The sequence below is a fragment of the Vigna unguiculata genome, chromosome 8, assembly GCF_037176805.1.
Source record: "Vigna unguiculata cultivar grain cowpea cultivar isolate G323 ecotype 2 chromosome 8, ASM3717680v1, whole genome shotgun sequence".
Classification (NCBI taxonomy): Eukaryota; Viridiplantae; Streptophyta; class Magnoliopsida; order Fabales; family Fabaceae; genus Vigna; species Vigna unguiculata.
Genome location: NC_140799.1, coordinates 25,130,106 through 25,149,888, shown reverse-complemented (window position 1 = coordinate 25,149,888; position 19,783 = coordinate 25,130,106). Strand labels below are relative to the sequence as shown.

Here is a 19,783-nt window from a genome sequence, read left to right as displayed (position 1 = left end):
GACTAAATATGTCAATATGCACGTTTTGGTAAATTTTTGCAAAGAATAAGAGGAAAGGAAAGTATAAAACTTTCATCAAGTTTTTGTAAATCCTTTTAGTTATTTTTTACAGTTAATATTTTTAACCAATATTATTGTTTATCCCTGGGCATGTTTATTTAAAGGATTTTATACATGATAAAGTCATATTTTAACTATATCATAAATTGTATATAATAGGTAAATTAAAACTTAGAGAATTATTGTAAAAATATTTGCAACTTAATACTTTTATTTTAAGTAAAATTGGCAATTAGGATTTACGAATTTCAAAAGGAAAATTACACATACCAAATGAAAATATACATACTGACAGCCATATATTTAATTTTCTTATCATTTTTAATAAATAATTATCTCCTTTAAAGTCATACTAAATCATATTTTAAAATGTCAAAATAGTTTCAACTTGTGAGTCAATCTGGCTCATCACCAGATTGAGTGGAATTGGAAAGAATTTTTTTTTTAAATGTGAATCAAGTTGACATGACTCACTTAATCTACGGATTAAACAGATTCCAATAAAGTTGAAGGTGAGTTAATTCACAACCTACCAACAACAACTCTTTATTAATATTTTATCATTTTTCACAATTCTTTTTATTATAATTATTCACTACTTCTAATTGTGTAAATTGACAATTTGATCTTTTTGAATAATAGAATGATGTTCATAATGTTTCAATACCCTTTATGTTTAATTTCTTTATTTACCAAATTATGTAAGTTGATACTTTAATCTTCAATTATTATCTTTATAATAATGTTTGATAAAATAGATGAACACTTTAATTGCATTGCTATAAAATAATAAGTCAAGTAAATATATAAAATAATTTAGAAAAAAAAAACATTCTTAAGTGAGTCAATTGTCTAGCCCACCAATTTGTAGTAGGTCAAGTTAGATTACAAAATTTTAAACTCACAAAAAAGTGAATCGGATTAAGCAAATTCATTTTTAACCAAGGTCATGGTGAGCCAACTTGTGTAAGTCGCATTGACTAATTTTGACATCTCTATTCCACTCACATTCTTCTTGATTTTAAAATAAATATTTGTCATTTTCATATTAGATGAAATGACATCTAATTTTTAAATTTATATTTACTTTCTTAATGTTCTTGATAGATTACATTTAGTTATTTATATTACTTAATATTCATTTATCTTATTCTACTTATTGTTAATTAAAATTTTATTTATAAAATTTTCTTTAATATTTATATTTTAAAACTTTAATTTTTAATATTTATATTATTTATATTTTAAAATTTTAAAATTATAAAATTAATAAATTGTAAAATTTTAAAATAATGTGACATAATTAAATAAAATGATGAACAAGATAAGAGACACATAATTCAATTAACACTCATATTACAATTAACATAAAAATTAAACGACAAAAATTTAATTAAAAAATAAGATTTCTCAGTACATAATTGTATTTAATAAAATTATATTTTTAATGACCTTTTAAAAAAATTATCAACATGAGAACATGAAAACTTTACTTTTCACGTACATTTCATACTAAAATTTACACGGGTTAAAAGTAAGTATAATTTTGGATATAATAATTAGTTATAATGCAACTCACTCTTTTTAAATGTTCTAGTTAATATGCAAAACTAAAAACAAATTAACAAATACTTATATACAATAAAAAAATTGATAACTACCTTCTTTAGTGTTTCAAGGCTTCCAAAAATTTAAACCAAACTTCATAAGGGTAGTCATGGATTGGATTTCTAATGATTTAATTTACGTCCATTTTAGATCCAAATAATTGGATTAAATTTTCAATCCAAATTTGTTTTTTCAGCAAAATTAGTTTGAATTTTTTTAAAATCCAAATCCAATATTTGAATCAAGATTTAAATCCAATCCAAATATTTGGATTAAGTTCAAAATCCATAATCCATTTTTTATAAAAGAAATTAAATTGAATTTTCTAAAATTTGTATCTTTAGGGCAAACACAATACAATTTGGCTAGAGTCGTCAATTTGGCTCAGCCCACAAGGCTAAGCCCTAACCCACGTAGGCTAGGTCAGAGTCTAGCCCTATGGGTTAAGGCCCGCTCATGGACTTTCTTCTTAAACATGAAAAAAAAATTATTTTTTAAAATAAATTATTAAATTTTATGTCATCGACCCATGGTCAAAAGGTTTAGGACCCGTCCAGGTCGTCAGGCTAGGCCAAGTCGACCCGTCTAGGTTGTCGGGCCGGCCTGGTCTGTCTGACTCGTTGTGCCAACCTGACACGGTCAAGTTGTCGTGTTGGCCCAGCCCGACGCGCTTGGGTTGTCGGGCCTGCTTGGTCCATCAGGGTTGTTAGGCTTGCCTAGTTCGTACGGGTCATTGAGCCTAACCCGTCCGAGTTGTAGAGTCAACTTAGTTTGTCCGGGTCGTCGGGCACGGCCAGTCGGAGTAGTCAGGCCGACTCAGCTTGTCCGGGTCATTGAGTCGACTTAGTCTCTCTGAGTCGCCGGGCTCGCCTAACCCATCAAGGTCTTCGAGCCTTCCTAGTCTGTACAGGTCGTTGGGCATGACCCATCCGAGTCGTTGAGTTGGCCCAGCCCGTCTGGGTCTTCGAGCCTGCCTCGCCCATTGGGGTCGTCGGTCCCGACCGACTTGTTCGAGTCTTCAAGCCTGACCGACTCATCCGGGTCGTTGAGCCCGCCTAACCTATTTGTGTCTTTAGGCCCACTCGACCCGTTTAGGTCATCCGACCCGATCGATTCGTCCAGGTCGTCGAGCCCACCCAGCCCTTCAGGGTCGTCGGGCCTGCCCGGTCCATACAAGTTGTTAGGCATGACCCATCCAACCTTTAGCCTAGTCCATCTCAACCTTTAGCCTAATCCAACAAAAATTTTAAATGGAAAATTAGGATTGGATTTTTTTGGATTATCCATATTTGAAAATCTTAATTTAGAGAATGGATATTCAGTCCATAAAATATATAAAATGTAGATTAGATTGAAATCCAGATCCGTTAAAATGGATTTTAAATGGATTGGATTTTAAATAAAATGGATTTTAAATGATTTGGATTGAAGCAAAAGTGGATCGAATTAAGAAAATTAGATTTTTGCCCACCCCTAAAACTTCGTAATAAAGTTTTTTTCCACTCAAATTATTGGAGTATCAAGGTTTTCATCACTTAGTAAATTCAAACTTGAAAGAGAAAAAGATATATTTACACTGAGTTAAAATATTTCAAACATCATAAAGATATAGAAAGAAAGAAACATTTATCATGTTAAAAGTAGCTCTCTTAAATTTATCCACTTTTCTACATTCATGGTTAAACATAATTTTGATGCAATTCATAGTCTTCCTGCAAGGACAATAATGTGAAATCATGAAACTGGAATCTTATCTTACCCCAACTTGAGAATCTCTTGGATGGCTACTTTTCCATTTTATTCGGCTTGTTTTCATGTTCTTTTGTTGAGTATAACATTTTTTAGGTTACTTGCAAAAAGGACTCCAACGATTAAGTCAGTGAGAACTCTCAAGTCAAATATCAATTTCTAGTATTAATGAATCGCGTACCTTTAATTTTTGGGGTCCACATGTATTTGGAGAATATTAATCACAAATTACCAAGCTTGTGGGTTCATAGAATACTCAATCTTGTTGGTCTTATCCTCCTAGTATAGTACATCAATCCCCCAGCCTTTGGCGGAATATGTCGTGCCAAAGGTTTTTCTATGTTCTGGTTCTGCAAGAAAAAAAATCCTCTTTTCTTGGTATTCTTGGTATGTCCCTACGGTAGTCCCCTAGCCTAGAGGAGTGGAAACAACGCTAAGGCTATGTCAGAAATGAGACAGGTAAGATGAAGAGACAAGGGGTGTCAGGGGTCGTGTTAGGAGAAGCTAAACAATCATCTTAATTATGAAGGTTTCAATCTTCATTAGTGTTATTTGAGTGGTAAAACTTTTTTGAGGGTTGGGTTTTACCTTATAAATAAGAATTGGGGTAAAGGTTATGCACATATTATCTCATTTGCTTACTGTGAGAGAATTGTATGGTTTCTGGTAAAGTGTGTCCAATATATATTCCCTTTCTCTTTATGTCGTCTACTTTCTACATATAAGGTATGTCTAGTGATAGTTCTTCTGTATCAGATTCAGGTAGTAGGGATAATGATTCAGTGAGTGGGTCTAGTGGTTCTATGTTTGGTGAGGGAGGGGTCCAAATGAAGGTTATTTTTGACGTTAGGGAGGATCCCGCTGAGGAAGTGGCTGAGAATAGTATACCGACAAAGACCAGGTACAAGTGGGTGGCTCCGAATGTGAGGACTTAGTACTCCTTGTTCAGATGGTCCCGATTACTTAATTTGTGGATGGGTTGTATCCGTTTTTTTTATAAGGATACTTCTCTAGATATCGTCTCTCTAGAACGGGATAACGTCGTTGAATGTGTATGCCATGATCAAGGGGAGGCTGAAAAAGGGTTCTTTTATATGTATATGCGCCACTTCTCTCAATTGCATATGCGAATTCCCTTCAATGATTTCACCATGGGCGTATTACAGCTATTGAATGTTGCACCAACCCAGTACATCCCAATAGTTGGGGATACCTGCAAGCGTTCAGGGTGTTATGCTGATCATTATACATGCATCTTTCTCCTGAATGCTTTTTGTACTTTTATGATACGCGTCTAAGAAATCTGGTTACTTGGTTGTCCTTGGTCAGCCGACCAGGAATAAGTATGTTGGATACTTTTTCTCAATCCTTCAAGCATTTTAAGGACAACTTCTTTAAAGTTATTGTGAAAGAACCAGGTCGTTCTGTATTTTATAACGAGGATGGTTGTACTAAGTTCCCATTCAGCTAGACAAATAATCCTCGGCGTTATAAGGGGATGAAGAAGGAGGAGTTGTCAATGGATGACAAACGAGTAATAGAAGTTTTGGGGAGATTTAGCGATAAGTTGTCCATTAAGGGCTTAGTTAGATTTTATTTATTAGTGCATCCACTTGTTGATTTGGAAGATATCATTTTTTATTTTTTTTCCGTTATGTTTGGTGTAAGAAAGATAACCAAGTGTGTGTTTGTGTTGCAGAACACATGGCTTAGTTGGGAAAAAAGAATCTGAACCTTTTTAGGACTTTGCGTAAAGAGAAGCTGAGAAATAAAAAAATGCGGGAAAACTGAAGTTTCCAATATGCAAGAGCCACTAGTGGAAGTTCGAGTTCATGGCAACTCAAAAAGGAAGGCGCTAGTTCTTGTTTAGAAGGGAATCGTGAAAGATATGAAGATGGTAAGGGCTAAATTGCTAGGGTTGGGTTCAACCTTGGGACTTGAAGCTTGCTTAATATAGTTGTCGGAAACATCTATCCGTCGTGATATTGACATTAATTTGGCGGAAGTTGTGCTATCTTCTATAGATAATATGGAGCCTAATGTGATGATGAAGGCTATGTTGGAGTTTAACAGCAAAGCCTTAATTCTAAGCCAGAGAGAAGGTAGCCTTCTGCAGAGGGAGATCAAAGAAGGAGGAAAAGCAAAGCTAGAGGAAGTTCATGAGGAATTGAAGACTTTGCAGGCTAAGCATGAGGAGGACAGGGCTTCCTGGGATAAGAAAGGGAGGAGTGGGTGGCTGAAAGAAAACGGCTAGGTTTGTGGAAGGTTAAGTGCTTGGACTCGGAGAAGAAAATGAAACAAAAAATTAAAGACTTGGACAAAGATAATGAAGAGTTGAAAGAAAAATATGTTGGTATGGAGAACGAGTTGGAAGATTTGAAGAAATAAATAATCCAAGAACACATCAACGACTTCAACAAAGGCTTGAGGCAGGCAACTTTTTTTTTGTAAGGAGGAGCAATGGCAGAACTTCGACCAAAATTTTAGGGAGGCCAATTATATTTTTTATATATAAATAATTTTTTTGTATTAAAAAAATATATTTTCTCACATCATTTTCTCTATTCAAAACAAACACATATGATAATAGAATCCAAAAAAAAAAATATGATAATAATATATATGAAAGTGTAACATAAAGTTTATTATCAACAATCATATATTAAAAAAATTCAAAAGTTATCTTTAGTCATAGTGTTTTTCCATGACTTAAAATCTTAAATAATTGAATCAGAAATGAAGTTTGTTGCAATATCCCTTGCAATATAGATTATCATAGTGTTTGCTATAAAAACTTTTAAAACCTAAATCAACTCAATGCCAATTAGAATTCAATGAAAATAAACTTAATTACATGTAACAATGAAAACATTTGAGTTAGGTCGTCCGCTTGGTTTTTTACTAAAAAAATAGCACGATAAATAATATGCAACATCTTTTAATGGTGAATACCGAATACTCTAACCATGAAGGAAATAAGTTAAATCATGTGTATTGAAATCTTCTTGGATAACCATCTTTACTAGACAACGAATAATTTTCTAGATGCATTTGTTATCGACCCCATTTTAGATAAGTCCTCCGTACCTCATCAATTTGATTTGGTAGGTATTGCCAAATTTGAGGACGTTTCTCTGGATCACATTCTAAAGCACTTTTAAATTAATTATACGTAACTCTAGAAATTTTAGAGAGTTGTTTTTCATTTTCTTCAATTTTTGGATTATTGTGAAGTTTCTCAAGTTTAGATGACGTAAATGCATTTTTTCATCTTCATCACAAACATTTCTCTTGAAAAAAGAATCAATTCTTCTACTCTTTATCATAATTTTTCTAATATAAATTTGTCATCTCTCACCTATTTAGGAAAAGATAAAATTATGAATACCCCAAATTAAATCTCACTTATCTTTTGTATCTATTAAGCCAACCAAGGATAAAGAGAATAAATAAATAAATCTACAACAGTAATGTGCATGAAGCAAAATAGAATAATTTACCGCCAAGAGAACAAAAGAATAATCATATGGTAAAAATATACTTCAAAATTTTCAGCATACCTTTGTCCTCAATTTTTTTCCCAATGACTACATATAAAATGAGGTTAATTGCATGAAAACAAAAAGAGACCATTCATTTCCCAATTACAGAAATGGTTTTTATCTAGAAACTAAGAAACAAATCAATCTTAAGATTATCAATTACAACTTTTTCCTTCGATTGTCATCTTACCAAACCCCTAATCATTTTCCCTTAAATTAGATGTATCAAATTAGTCATGTCATCAAGTTTGGTTTTTAAAAGGAAATGGCAGACCAAGAGAAAAGTATAAGGCAAATCTTATGAGAAGCCTAACATAGTTATAGTACAGGGGTTAATGTGCATGTGGGTCTCAAATTGTACTTGATGCTATGAACTTTCAAACAACTTTTAAGTTATGTTAGTAGTTGAGTGTTGCCTAGTTGAACTAACTCTCTTTGGAACTAGCACCAAACTAGTTGAATTGTTCCTTGACAAAGGAGGTGAATAACCTAGCCACTTTCATCTCACCCTGTTCAATACCAACTCCTTTCCATAATGAAGATAACACAAGGCCTCATCCTTGTCTCCTTTTTCTTTTCTAGAAAAGAAAAAATTAAAAGAGGAAGAAATTGTTGCCCTATTCCTCCTATCTTTCCATAACAACCCCATTAATTGGTTTTCCCAATCAAATTATATATGACTTTCCCAATAGGTAAAGAAGGAAATTAACATAGGAAAATAACATGTTTCAGGTCCAACATTTACACAGTTGTGCATCATTAAAAGTAATATGTTTATGATGCAAACCACTAAGAACATGCCAAATTAGTGACGTGTCCTTCTCCATGCAGAGAAGCAACACCCTAAGCAACCTTCTCGTAGTGCTAAATTGGTCAAGACCATTAAGGTTGGTTTGCTTGGAAGACCTTGGCAAGTGTTATTGAATGAAAGCCTTCAAATTCTTAGCAGTCACCCACTATACTCCACTAAAGAACCTATTTTGTAAGACCCGTGGAATTTAATTAATTAATTAAATAATTAGTTAATAAATGCGGGTGGGCAAATCATTTATGACATTAAATTATAGTTGGTATGATGTGGAAAAGTACTAGCTCAAATGGTTGAGAGTACTTTGATTGTGTGTGAGGACTTGGGTTCGAGTCTAATGTATGTTAACTTTTGTTATTGTTTTATTATTTAAATTTGTGTAGTCATGTTGTGGAATGATATGATGTTTGAATTGGGTTGTTAAGCATGAAATACGATTAGTTGAATTGGTTATACTATGAAATGGTGATTGAGTGGTCATGGATTCAAACCTTGGAAAATCAAAACTAAAATCTTAATTTTTTTAGTGTTTATGCTTTGAATTGAATATGAAAGGTTGGGGAGAAAACCCTAGAGTGGACAGCAAAGAGGTGGTTGGAAAATGGCCATAAGGAGGTGGTAAATTACATTTAACAAAATTATGACTTAATTTTCGGGTATGGTAATTAACATAGTTTTAGACACCCTTTAAAAAGAAGGATTTGGCTTAAAGTTAGAGTTTTTGCAAAACTGAGGTTATACCAGAAAGTTAGGCACGAAAATCAGAGAGATTGGTGAGATGGAGTGAGGTTCTAAAGTCAAGTGAGAGCACACCAATAGAGGAGGGAACGTGGTGATCATTGGAGTTCTTTAAGCAAACCAATTCTTAGCAAAAGGATTCAGGTTAGGGGAGCTAGACTCCTTAATTTTATGCTTATTATTAATAATGCGTGATGTATGGTATATTGGATGGCTGTGCACTGTTAATTCTTTGAATTTCTGCGTTTCTGGAATTTTTCCAAAAACCGCCTGGCAGGTGATGAACCACCGTCAGGCGACTCATGCATTTTTATGTGTTATGGGTTTCTAGAAGAGGAACCGCCTGGCGGCACACTCTCGGCCGCCAGGCGACGCAAGGCGTCTTAAACAATTTCTGGGTTGGCTGATGAAACACTTGGCGGGATTGGTTGAATCGCCAGGCAGCGCGGGGCAATCTAACTCGTTCTGGGTTTTCTGGAATTCTTGGTTGAATCTGATCGGGGCAAAAGTCAGTGGTAATTCTTATAGAGTAATATTGATGACCAACGACGGGTATAATCACGTAATTAAGGGCTTAAATGAAGGGAACAATGTATATAAGTTTAGGGTTGAATGTGTGATATCTTCATTTACGATTTAAACTGGGTTACCGTGAATTGGACATAGGAATAGTTGATCAATGTAATTAAATATTGAATTGTTATGATTGTGCTTGGATGGGGATTGCATGTAGTGGGAATTCACAAAGATGGAAAAATGGTTGGGTTTTGGGTGCGGGGAAAATCTGAAAAAAAATGTCTAGATGGTAAGCACCGCCTGGCGGCACGGGGACTAGCCGCCAGGCGCTAGCGCAGTGGCAGTGCTGCTACAGGTTGAAGCGTCGTGCGCTGAGGTTGGATTCTGTTCCCGTTGGGTTAGGATCAGTAGATGGAATTTTTGTGATAGTTGTGAAGGTTTGATGATGGAGTTCGTGTATGAACTACAAGGGTGAGAATTACCTTAGGAGGTAGTGATATCAGATATTAGAGGTTTTCCTATATTATGGCGTAGTAGAGATTCTGGATACTGGATAGGTTGGGTGCAAGGGGGTTTAGAGAATTGACCAATTATTGTGAATGAGAGTTCAAACAGTGTAATAGGCTTGGCAACAACTTAATGGTAAAGAATCTAAGAGTACTAATATGTTAAGAAGGAAGGAGCTTAATGTTATAATATAATGTGTCCTGTTATCAAGCTAGGGAGTGAGGATTGAACCTCACCATTGTTAGTAACCATTTAAGTTAGATGATACCAGGGATTGATCATATGGAAATTAGGTAAGAAACTGTGCTAGACTTGAGCAGAAAAACCAGTACGCACAGTACTGTCATGGCACCTGGCGATGGGACGCGAACTGCCAAGCGGTAGCGGGATCACAGTGGGGTCTCAAGGCTTGGTGCGCCTGGCGGCGGGGGCAGTCCCGCCAGGCGATCCCTACAGCGAGAGGGATTTTAAGGCATTGTGCGCCTGGCGGTACGCGACACCCGCCAGGCGGTCTGAGAGCTGGTAGCGCCTGGCGGCACGTGTCCCCCGCTAGGCGATTTGTACTGTTGCAGCTTGAAATTTTGGTTGTGTAATCGTGATCTACAAGGCGTCTAGCGGTGCTTTAAAGGTGGGTTTGCTGGTGTTCCTTGAATTGTGGCTCGGAACGTATCCCTTGAGTTGTGGCTCGGGATAGGGATTAAGCACGTGGTATTCCTTGAGTTGTGGCTCGGGATAGGGGTTAAGCACGTGGTATTCCTTGAGTTGTGGCTCAGAATAGCATCTCTTGAGTTGTGGCTCGGGATGGCGGATGAACACGAGGAACCCTTGAGTTGTGGCTCGGGTAGACGAGTGTTGCCTGTGTGAGTGTGCTAGTTGTGGCCAGTACAGATGGGTCCAGATAGATTGCCCTCCTCAGTTGTTGGCTGACGAGTTTGGTAGTCTTGGGACGATACAGACTATGTTCGTATATGGGAACTCTACTTGGTGTTACGGTGTATGATCCGTAGCATTGTTTCCTGCACGTGCTCTATCGGTCGTGGCCGATAGGTATGGCAGTAAGTCACCTTGAAGTAATCATTAAACGATGTAGAACACGAATAATCTGATTGGGGGTCAGATGGTAGGAATTAAAGTATAGAACATTGTGGGATGCTAAGTTATGTATAGTGATATGTGTGTATGTAGATATATATATATCTGTAACATTATATATGTTTTATCTGTTAAGCTCACCCTATCTGCATGTGTTTGGCGATGATCGTGTACGCGGTACACGGGAGCAGATGTTGTTGATGCAGGTGGCTCAGGTGAAGCTTAGTCGCGGAGAGGGGAATAGACTCGGGGAAATCTTATGTTTTCTTTTATTTGCTTTTGGAATCAGTTGTAAACCCTGATGGGTGATTTTATAACATTGGGTTTTTGGTTTTTATAACTGATGGTTATAAACATTATTTTGCTCATTTAATAAATTTTAAATTTTCCCGCGTTTTGGGAAAATGAGGTATTATTAAATGCGTTGTTATTTATTTACTTCTTTTATTTTATTTATAAATCCGTAATATCCTGACGGATGTTACATATTTCATTCTCCTTGTAAGAAAAAAATAAAAATCCTAGGAGCTTTTTTGTGGATATATGACAAGCTCTTTACACAATGAGACTTCCTTATCACAGTTAATGCTTCAAACATGTGACACAAAATAGATATATAAGCCATGCTAACTTCAAAAATTTAATAAAATAGGATCATGGCTATACGTGACTTTAGACACACTTAGATGTCATATCTAGATAAGTTATCTGAAAATTACGGCTAACTTAACATGTGTACATAGGGGTGTCAAGCCAACACTGTCAGGTGATTCCAATTATTTTCAAAAGTTCTAAAATTTAATGACGAACATAATTAACAAAATATTTCTTAAACTATAACCAAATATATTCATGTTTGCAGGTACCAAAAATATATCCAAGACAATTAAAAGTTAAGTAAAAACCTTTGAACTCCCTATAATGTACTAGCAACCTCCTCCATAGTGGACTCAAAGTTTGGATATTCTTGGATGCACTTATAGGTCTATAGGACAACAAAATCCAAGCAACTTTTTCAACCTCACCCAATCAAAGAAGAAAACTCGCAAGAACATATACCATCATCCCATTATTAGTTTGCAGTCAAAGTTAAAATTTCCCTTAGCCAACTCCTCAGAAGAAGAAAATTCATCAAACAAAATTGAATACTGTAATAATAAAAGTCAAAATCTGATAAGAAAACGTAAGAAGAGATTTTGCATGTTGATAAATAGAAACAAGATGGGGTAGAATTTGACGAACCCGTATAGGCAAGGATCAAATGGATTTAGGCAATAGGTTAAGGAGAAAACGTCATTAAGGTCAATCTTGCAATTTCTGGAAGCACATATACAACTTGAAGATGATGGAGAAAAGAAGAAAAAGGAGTCCACCACACTCGAAGATGAGGAAGGAGGTGAGCCCCTTCACGCAGTCGTGGAAGAGTGAATGATCGAGAAGAAACGAGTTTTAATCGAAAGAAATGGAAGAGAGAGAACAAATTGATTTAGTTTTAGGGCCAACTCCACCATAACCTTGTCCCAACCCAGTTTACATGGGGTTTGAAGGGTTGGGACTTTAGAAAAGTCTCTTTTGAGTGGACTAAAAATATAAGGTTTAGTTTTAGAGGAGAACAAGACTAACCCATGGATAAAGGACTCAAATGACATCTCTAGATGAAATTATTGAACTAAAAAATTTAATTAATATAATATAATAAATATTGACATATTTAATTCTTAATATAATAAAAAAATTATAATTTCAAGATAGTAATTTTCATTAGATTAATTTTATTTTAATTTCATTAATTATTAATATAATTAAATACATATTTAAATTTTTAATAATTGTTATTATGTTTATTAAAAAAATTAACATGAATATAAAAATATTAAAAATTTGGACTTTATAATACAAAAAGAAAAAAAATAATGAAAGGCTCTTTTCAACTTTAACTGTATATAAATGTAAATTTTATATTTAATGAATACATATAATAATTATTGAATATGAAATATATATTTATTTTAACTACTAACAAAATTTAAATAAAACTAACTGAATTAAAAATTTTGTATTAATATTATAATTTTGTTTATTATACTAATAACAAAATGTGTGAATATTTATTGTATTAAATCTCATTATATATCTTAAAAAAAAATCACATCTTTTTGCACGAAACACATATAGGAAATCAGAATGGTTGTAGCATCTTATAAAATGGGAGAAAAAAAAAGTGGATCTCTCCTTTCCAATTCGTGAGTATCAATGAAATGCTTATTTAACCTTTAATTATAACCTTCCTCCCACTTTGATAATACCATAATGCAAATCTGTGGGAGTTCACAAATTGATGTGAGTTTGGAAAAGGAGTGTACGGAAGTGTGATTGAGGATTTTGAGAGTGAAAACTATGGGAAACCAACAAGAAAGATTAATATGTATACAAAATATAGAGTGGGAGAAGAAAGTTAATTACTAAAGGTGGTTAAAGAGATGAAAGAAAGAAGATTGAGACTACAACAATAAATTAGCCATTTTGTTGCGTTTCAGAAAAATGTATGGTTGCGTTTAGGGTTAGATGTGATGTTTTTAGTATATATTTTGGATAAAAGAAAAACACATCCTTTTATAGATTTTGTTTTGAATAATCAATATAGTGTTCTAGTAGCTGACAAAATCACGAACCAAAATAAATTCCTGAGGCGTGTAGATTCACCGTCCTTAAGGATTTATCCGCAGTGTATTGTGCAAGTCTCCAAGATACAACAGGAACTTCTCGGATTTTTTGAGGATCTAAAAAACGAGCAAGATAACTCTTAAAAAGAGTAAATAAATAAACCCAGAATGAGAGAAGAAATATAAGAGAGAAAGGAGAAGAGAACTGGGGAGAATGAATCAAAGTATGGAAGTGTGTGTTTGAGGGAGGAGAATGATCCTCTATTTATAGATGGTGGGTGGGGGCATAAATGGGTCAAATCCATGGCTTGCAAGAGAGAAAAAAAATATCCACAACAACCCCAACGTTTAAAATATATGGTTGCAACAATGCACCATATTTGCATCCGAAAATAAGGGAAAAAATCACGTTCTCGGTGCAACGAACGACTTGCAATATTGTTATTGTTAACTCCTAATTTTGTCTGAGTGAATAAATTTATTTTCAAAAAAATAAAAATAAAAAAATAAATAAAGAATGTTTTTAGTTAATGGTAAATAAAAAGGTGAAATAATTTTTCTTCAAAGATTTTCAAACTTTTAGCAAAAAAAAAAGTAAGAGCTCAATTTAATTTTAATTATCACATACCTTTTCATAAGCCCAATAACCCAAGGTACCCTTTGTTCCTGGTAAAGAAATTTGTGATATGATTCTAATCATTAGAAGTAATATCTCTTCAAATGGTAAGAATCAATATTACTAATTGTGATTGATTTTGTGCTCTGATTTGTTAATGGTTAGAATCAATATTACTGATCTTGATTGATATTGTGCTATGATTTGCTGCGATTTGATTCTCATAATGTACTGCTATCATGACCAATTCCTTCCTTATATTGTTCATTACAATTAAGGCTCAAATTGCACTGATATTGCAAGGTGTGAGTATAAATACACGCTCTGTCATATGAAAAAAAAAAAAAAAAGAAAATATTCTCTACACTCTCTCTTTCTTTCTCATTACCACCCATACCCACATAGACACATATCATTTCTATCTCTCTCGGAAAAATTAACAAAAATATTAGAAAATGAGGCAAGAAAAAGAAGAAAGAAAAGGTGAGGACATATTGAAAATATTTGACGGTACGTCACTCTCAATTCTTTCATCTTTAGATTTAGTTTTTCCAATTTTCATTCTTTTTTTTAATCATAAAAAATATTTTTTCCCTTTCTTTAATGTCTGCTGCTGGTCGCTCGCGTCGCATGAAAAAAAAAATACATATACTTGATCTACAACTAAAAAAATTAACTTTCTTTGTTTATTTTTTGATATCTATCTGATTGCTCACGTAGCAATGACATCCACACCCACTTTTAAATAACTTTTAAAAAATATATATTAAAAATTTTTAAATTTAAAAAAATGAAAAAATAAAAGATTAAAAAAAAGAATTTATTTCAAGTGTTTGTCCGCCCGCTCGCGTCATGTGACACCAATTTTAAATTATTCAAAATACGAAAAATTTAAATAAAAAGGTTTTCAAAAATATCAAAAATTTCAAATCATTTTCTAAATAGTTTTTTAAAGAACTACGTAACTCTAATTCTCCATTGTGAATAGAGATACGTAGGAGCGATGATTAATCCTCGTTGGCCCCAAAAAACCAAAAAAAATATTTTGTTTCTTTTGTAAATTCATTTACTATTAATTTTGGGGAAAATAAATATTTTGAAAATCCACATAACTTTTCACATTTAATTAAAGGTATCGTTTTAGGACGAACGTTGTGAGGTGCTAATACCTTCCCCACGCGTAACCGACTCTCGGACCCAAAATCTGGTTTTTTAGCAGACCTTGTCTTATCTTTTTTTTTGTTTTTCCGTAGCAGACCTTGTCTTATCTTTTTTTTTTGTAGTTTTCTAGAATAAACTATGGTGGCGACTCCAAACTCTGTTTTTTCAAATTTTATTTTTAGTTCGCTGTCCCGTTGCGATTTCGGTTGCGAAAGTATATATATATATATATATATATATATATATTATATACATGTGTATATATATATATATACATGTATATATCTATGTATATACATGTATATACATATATATACATAGATATATACATGTATATATATATATATATATATATATATATATATATATGTGTGTGTATATATGTATATATATGTGTGTGTGTGTGTGTGTATATATATATATATATATATATATATATATATCCTCGGTTTCATGTAGAATGTAATGCATCAGAGCTGGTATAACAAGCTATATGAACCAGTTTTAGATTAGGAAACTTAACACATAGTGTAGTTGGTATAACAAGCTATATGAACCAAGGACACTTGATGTGTGTTAGCGGTTCATCAATCATAATACACCCCCATAATTATTTGTTGTTATCATTGTGTTGCGCTTACTAGGCCATGCACGTGCCCGATGTTCATGAGTGCTCTAGAGATCACGCCAAGATCTCATACAAGCAGCCCCACTTGACACTCATATAGGTGATTTCATCAAGTGTATACTGCAAATCATACACCACCTGTAAAGGATATGAAAATCATTAAAACTTTGTTTAAACTAAAATTCTTACACCACAAAGAATTTTAATCACAAACTTTAACCTCTAAAAATGCAATTTCTAGCACTTTCACACACACCATAGGAATGGACATAATTGATTTAAAATCAATTTAGTGCTATCAGAACTAACAAGTGACTTGTTTTTACCCATATGAACCTTATTCATGGGATCTCCAATCACAAAGGTTGGGTTGCCATCACTTGTTTGTTTGCAAGTGGCTTAAGTCTCATTCCCCTTGATGTTTCTGATATCATGTTTCCTCCCAAGGGTTTAGTCAGAGGATCTGCTAGATTTTGTTCTGACCTCACATAATCAATGGAAATAATTCCACTCTTTAGTAGCTGCTTAACCAAATTATGCCTCAATTGAATATGTTTTTTCTTCCCATTGTAGTTTTTGTTTTTAGCTATAGCTATTGCCGATTGGCAATCACAATGAATTGAAACACATGGGGTTGGTTTTTCATTCCTAGAGGAATGTTTGCTAAGAAGTTTTTCAACCACTCAGCCTCACTACCAGCCATTTCGAGAGCAACAAACTCAGATTCCATTGTTGATCTTGAAATAATTGTTTGCCTGGCTGATCTCCATGTAATCGTACCACCCCCAAGTATGAATACATAACCACTAGTGGATTTTGTCTCATCTGAATCAGAGATCCAGTTAGCATTAATGTACCCTTCTAGTACAGTAGGAAATCCACTATATTCAATGACATAATCCATTGAACCTCGTAAGTATTTAATAAGTCTTGAAAGTGCATCCTAATGTTCCTGATTAGGACATTGAGTGTACCTACTCGGTCTACCTACTACACAAGCAATATCAAGTGTTGAAAAGCTCATTAAGTGCAGTAAGCTCCCAATTATCTGGGCATACTGAGGTTGAGAAACAAATTCTCCTCTATTTCTCATTAATTTAGAGTTAGCATCATAAGGGTTACTCACTACTTTGAACTAATAATATCCAAACTTCCTAAGAAGTTTCTCAATGTATTGTTCTTGGGATAGTGATATACTATCTCCCTTCCTTATGATTCTAACCCCTGAAATCAGATTGGCTTCACCCATGTCTTTCATTTCAAAATTAGATCCTAGAAACAATTTAGTTCTAGAAACTATATCAATGCATGTACCAAATATTAACATGTCATCCACATACAAACTTATAATGACATATTCACCATTTTCAGATTTAGAATACACACATTTATCAGCATCATTAGGTAAGAAACCATCACATCGTAAGACACTATCTAGTTTTTCATGCCATTATTTAGGTGTTTGTTTTAACCCATACAAAGATTTTAAAAGCTTGCATACCTTATTTTCTTGACCATGGACAACACACCCCTTAAGTTGAGTCATATAGATTTCCTCCTCTAACTCACCATTTAGAAAATCAGTCTTAACATCCATTTGATGTATCACTAGCTTATGGGTAGCTGCTAAGGCTAACAAAACTCGAATTGAGGAGATCCTAGTCACAGGGGCAAAGGTGTCAAAGTAATCTATGTTGGGTTTTTGAGTAAAACCTTTTGCTACTAACCTTGCTTTATACTTATCTATGGATCCATCTGGGTGATACTTTTTCTTAAATATCCACTTACAACCAATGGGTTTTGCTCCTTTAGGCAAATCTACTAAGGTCCAAGTACTATTTTTTTTGAATTGATTCAATTTCAGTCCTAATGGCTTTATCCCACTGTTTTGCATCAGAAACTCTAGTAGCCTCTAGAAAGCTTGTTGGATCATTTTCAACCAGATAGGTATAAAAGTCATCTCCAAAAGAAGTTTCCGTCCTTTGTCTTTTACTTCTTCTCAAAACCTCACACATGGCATCACTATTATTATCTATAGACTGTTCAGGTGTCTCACTAACCTTTAAAGGAAATATATGTTCAAAGAACTGAACATTTTTTGTCTCCACAATAGTATTATGTTCAATTACATCACTTTTAAGAACAAGAAACCTATAGGCAACACTATGTTCGACATAGCCTAAAAACATACAATCAGAGGTTTTAGAGCTTATTTTTCTTTCCTTAGGATCGAGTAACACTACCTTAGCAAGGCACCCCCACACTCTTAGATATTTAAGATTAGGTTGATAACCTCTCCACAACTCATAAGGTATTTTACCAGTTTTCTTATGAGGTATCCTATTTTGTAGAAAACATGCAGCAAGAATAGCTTCTCCATAAAGGTTATCAGGTGCACTAGAACTAATAAGCATGGCATTCATCATTTCCTTAAGAGTTTTATTCTTTCTCTCAGCTACTTCATTAGACTCAGGGGAATATGATGGGGTTACTTCATGGATGATACATTCTCTAACACAATATTCATTAAACAAAACATATTCACCACCACTATCTGATCTAATCCTTTTAATTTTCTTATTCAATTGATTTTCTACTTCTTCCTTATAGTTTAAAAACACATCGAAAGCTTCATCTTTATGCTTGATTAAGTACACTTTAGTGTATCTAGAATAATCATATATAAAGGTTACAAAATAATTTTTACCACCTCTAGACATAGTCTGTTTTAAGTTGGCTAGATAAGAATGAATTAACCCTAATAATTCAGATTGACATTCTACAGGATAACAAGTTTTCTTTGTTACTTTAGATTCTACATATATATCACATTTACCACTTTGTTTATCATGCATATTAATTAATCATAGTCGTTGTAATGTCATAACATACAGAGAATTCACATGTCCTAATCTAGCATGCCACATATCATACGAGTCAACGATATAAGCAGAAGAAGATTCATTAATAATTTATGAAATATTGAGTACAAAGAGACCTTGATCACAATATCCCTTTCCCATAAAACATTATTTTTTGTCATTACAATCTTGTCAGATTCAAATGACACTTTAACCCCAAATTTTCCCAGTAGTGCCCTAGGAAACGACCGCAACTATAGTATCTTCCCCTTAAGTTATATTTGCCCTAGGAGGATTGTCATTTCTTTCTCTACGTCGGCACTGAGCTGTATGATGGCCAAGCTTCCCACGTACGAAGCAATTTCCCTTTTTCTTAAAGATGGGATAAGATCCTTTGGGACGGGAATTTCGAAAATTATTTTTCTTATTGTGATCAGGTTTATTCTCGTACCTTTTTTGTGCAAGTTTTTCTTCTACAATGTTAGCTTTTGTAGATAATGCTTTGACCTTTGCAGTAGCACATTCCTGCATGTTGGTATCTTCGACTATGATGTGTGTAATAAGCTCTTGAAGCAACATCTTCTTGTGTCTGTGTTTCAGTTGTTGTTTATAGTCAGTCCAAGATGACGATAGTTTCTCGATCAGGAGTTCTGAAACAAACTCATCAGGAAGGACTATGTTCTCTGCTTTGATATCTTCAAGCAACTTGTGATATTCGTTGATTTGGATCTTAATGTCCTTATCTTCAATCATCTCCCAGCGGTAGTAGTTTCCTATGATGAATATTTGTCTGACTATGTCTTCAACAGTATATTTGAGGGTCAATGAATCCTAAATTTCTTTCGCTTTCTTGTATGAACAATACACATCGATCATGTCATTAGACAATGCACTAAGTAAAGTGTGTCGGCATACCTTATTTGCATGAATCCAATCTTCAATTTGTTTTGAAGGGATATTGGAGTTGGGCTTTGAGGATGTGAGAGCAGTAGCAACTCCATACATGTCTAAAAGGGTAGACACACGTTCTTGTCAGCGCCGAAAGTTTTGTCTAGAGAATACCTCGATTTTTGACACATCCGGAAAAGGTTTCGCAAAGACTGATTGAGCTCCGGAAACAGTATTTGGATTCTCCGTAGAGGATGTGTTGTTGTTGTTGTCAGCCATAAGTCCTTAAGATTGTTCTAGTAGCTAACAAAATCACAAACCAAAAAGAATTCCCGAGGCATGTAGA

The 19,783-nt window shown here is 34.1% G+C and overlaps 1 pseudogene; it reads right to left on the bottom strand.

The window, feature by feature from the left end:
* Positions 1-17,523: 17,523 nt before the first annotated feature.
* LOC146884275 (uncharacterized) lies at positions 17,524-19,554 on the bottom strand (annotated as a pseudogene).
* Positions 19,555-19,783: the final 229 nt, after the last annotated feature.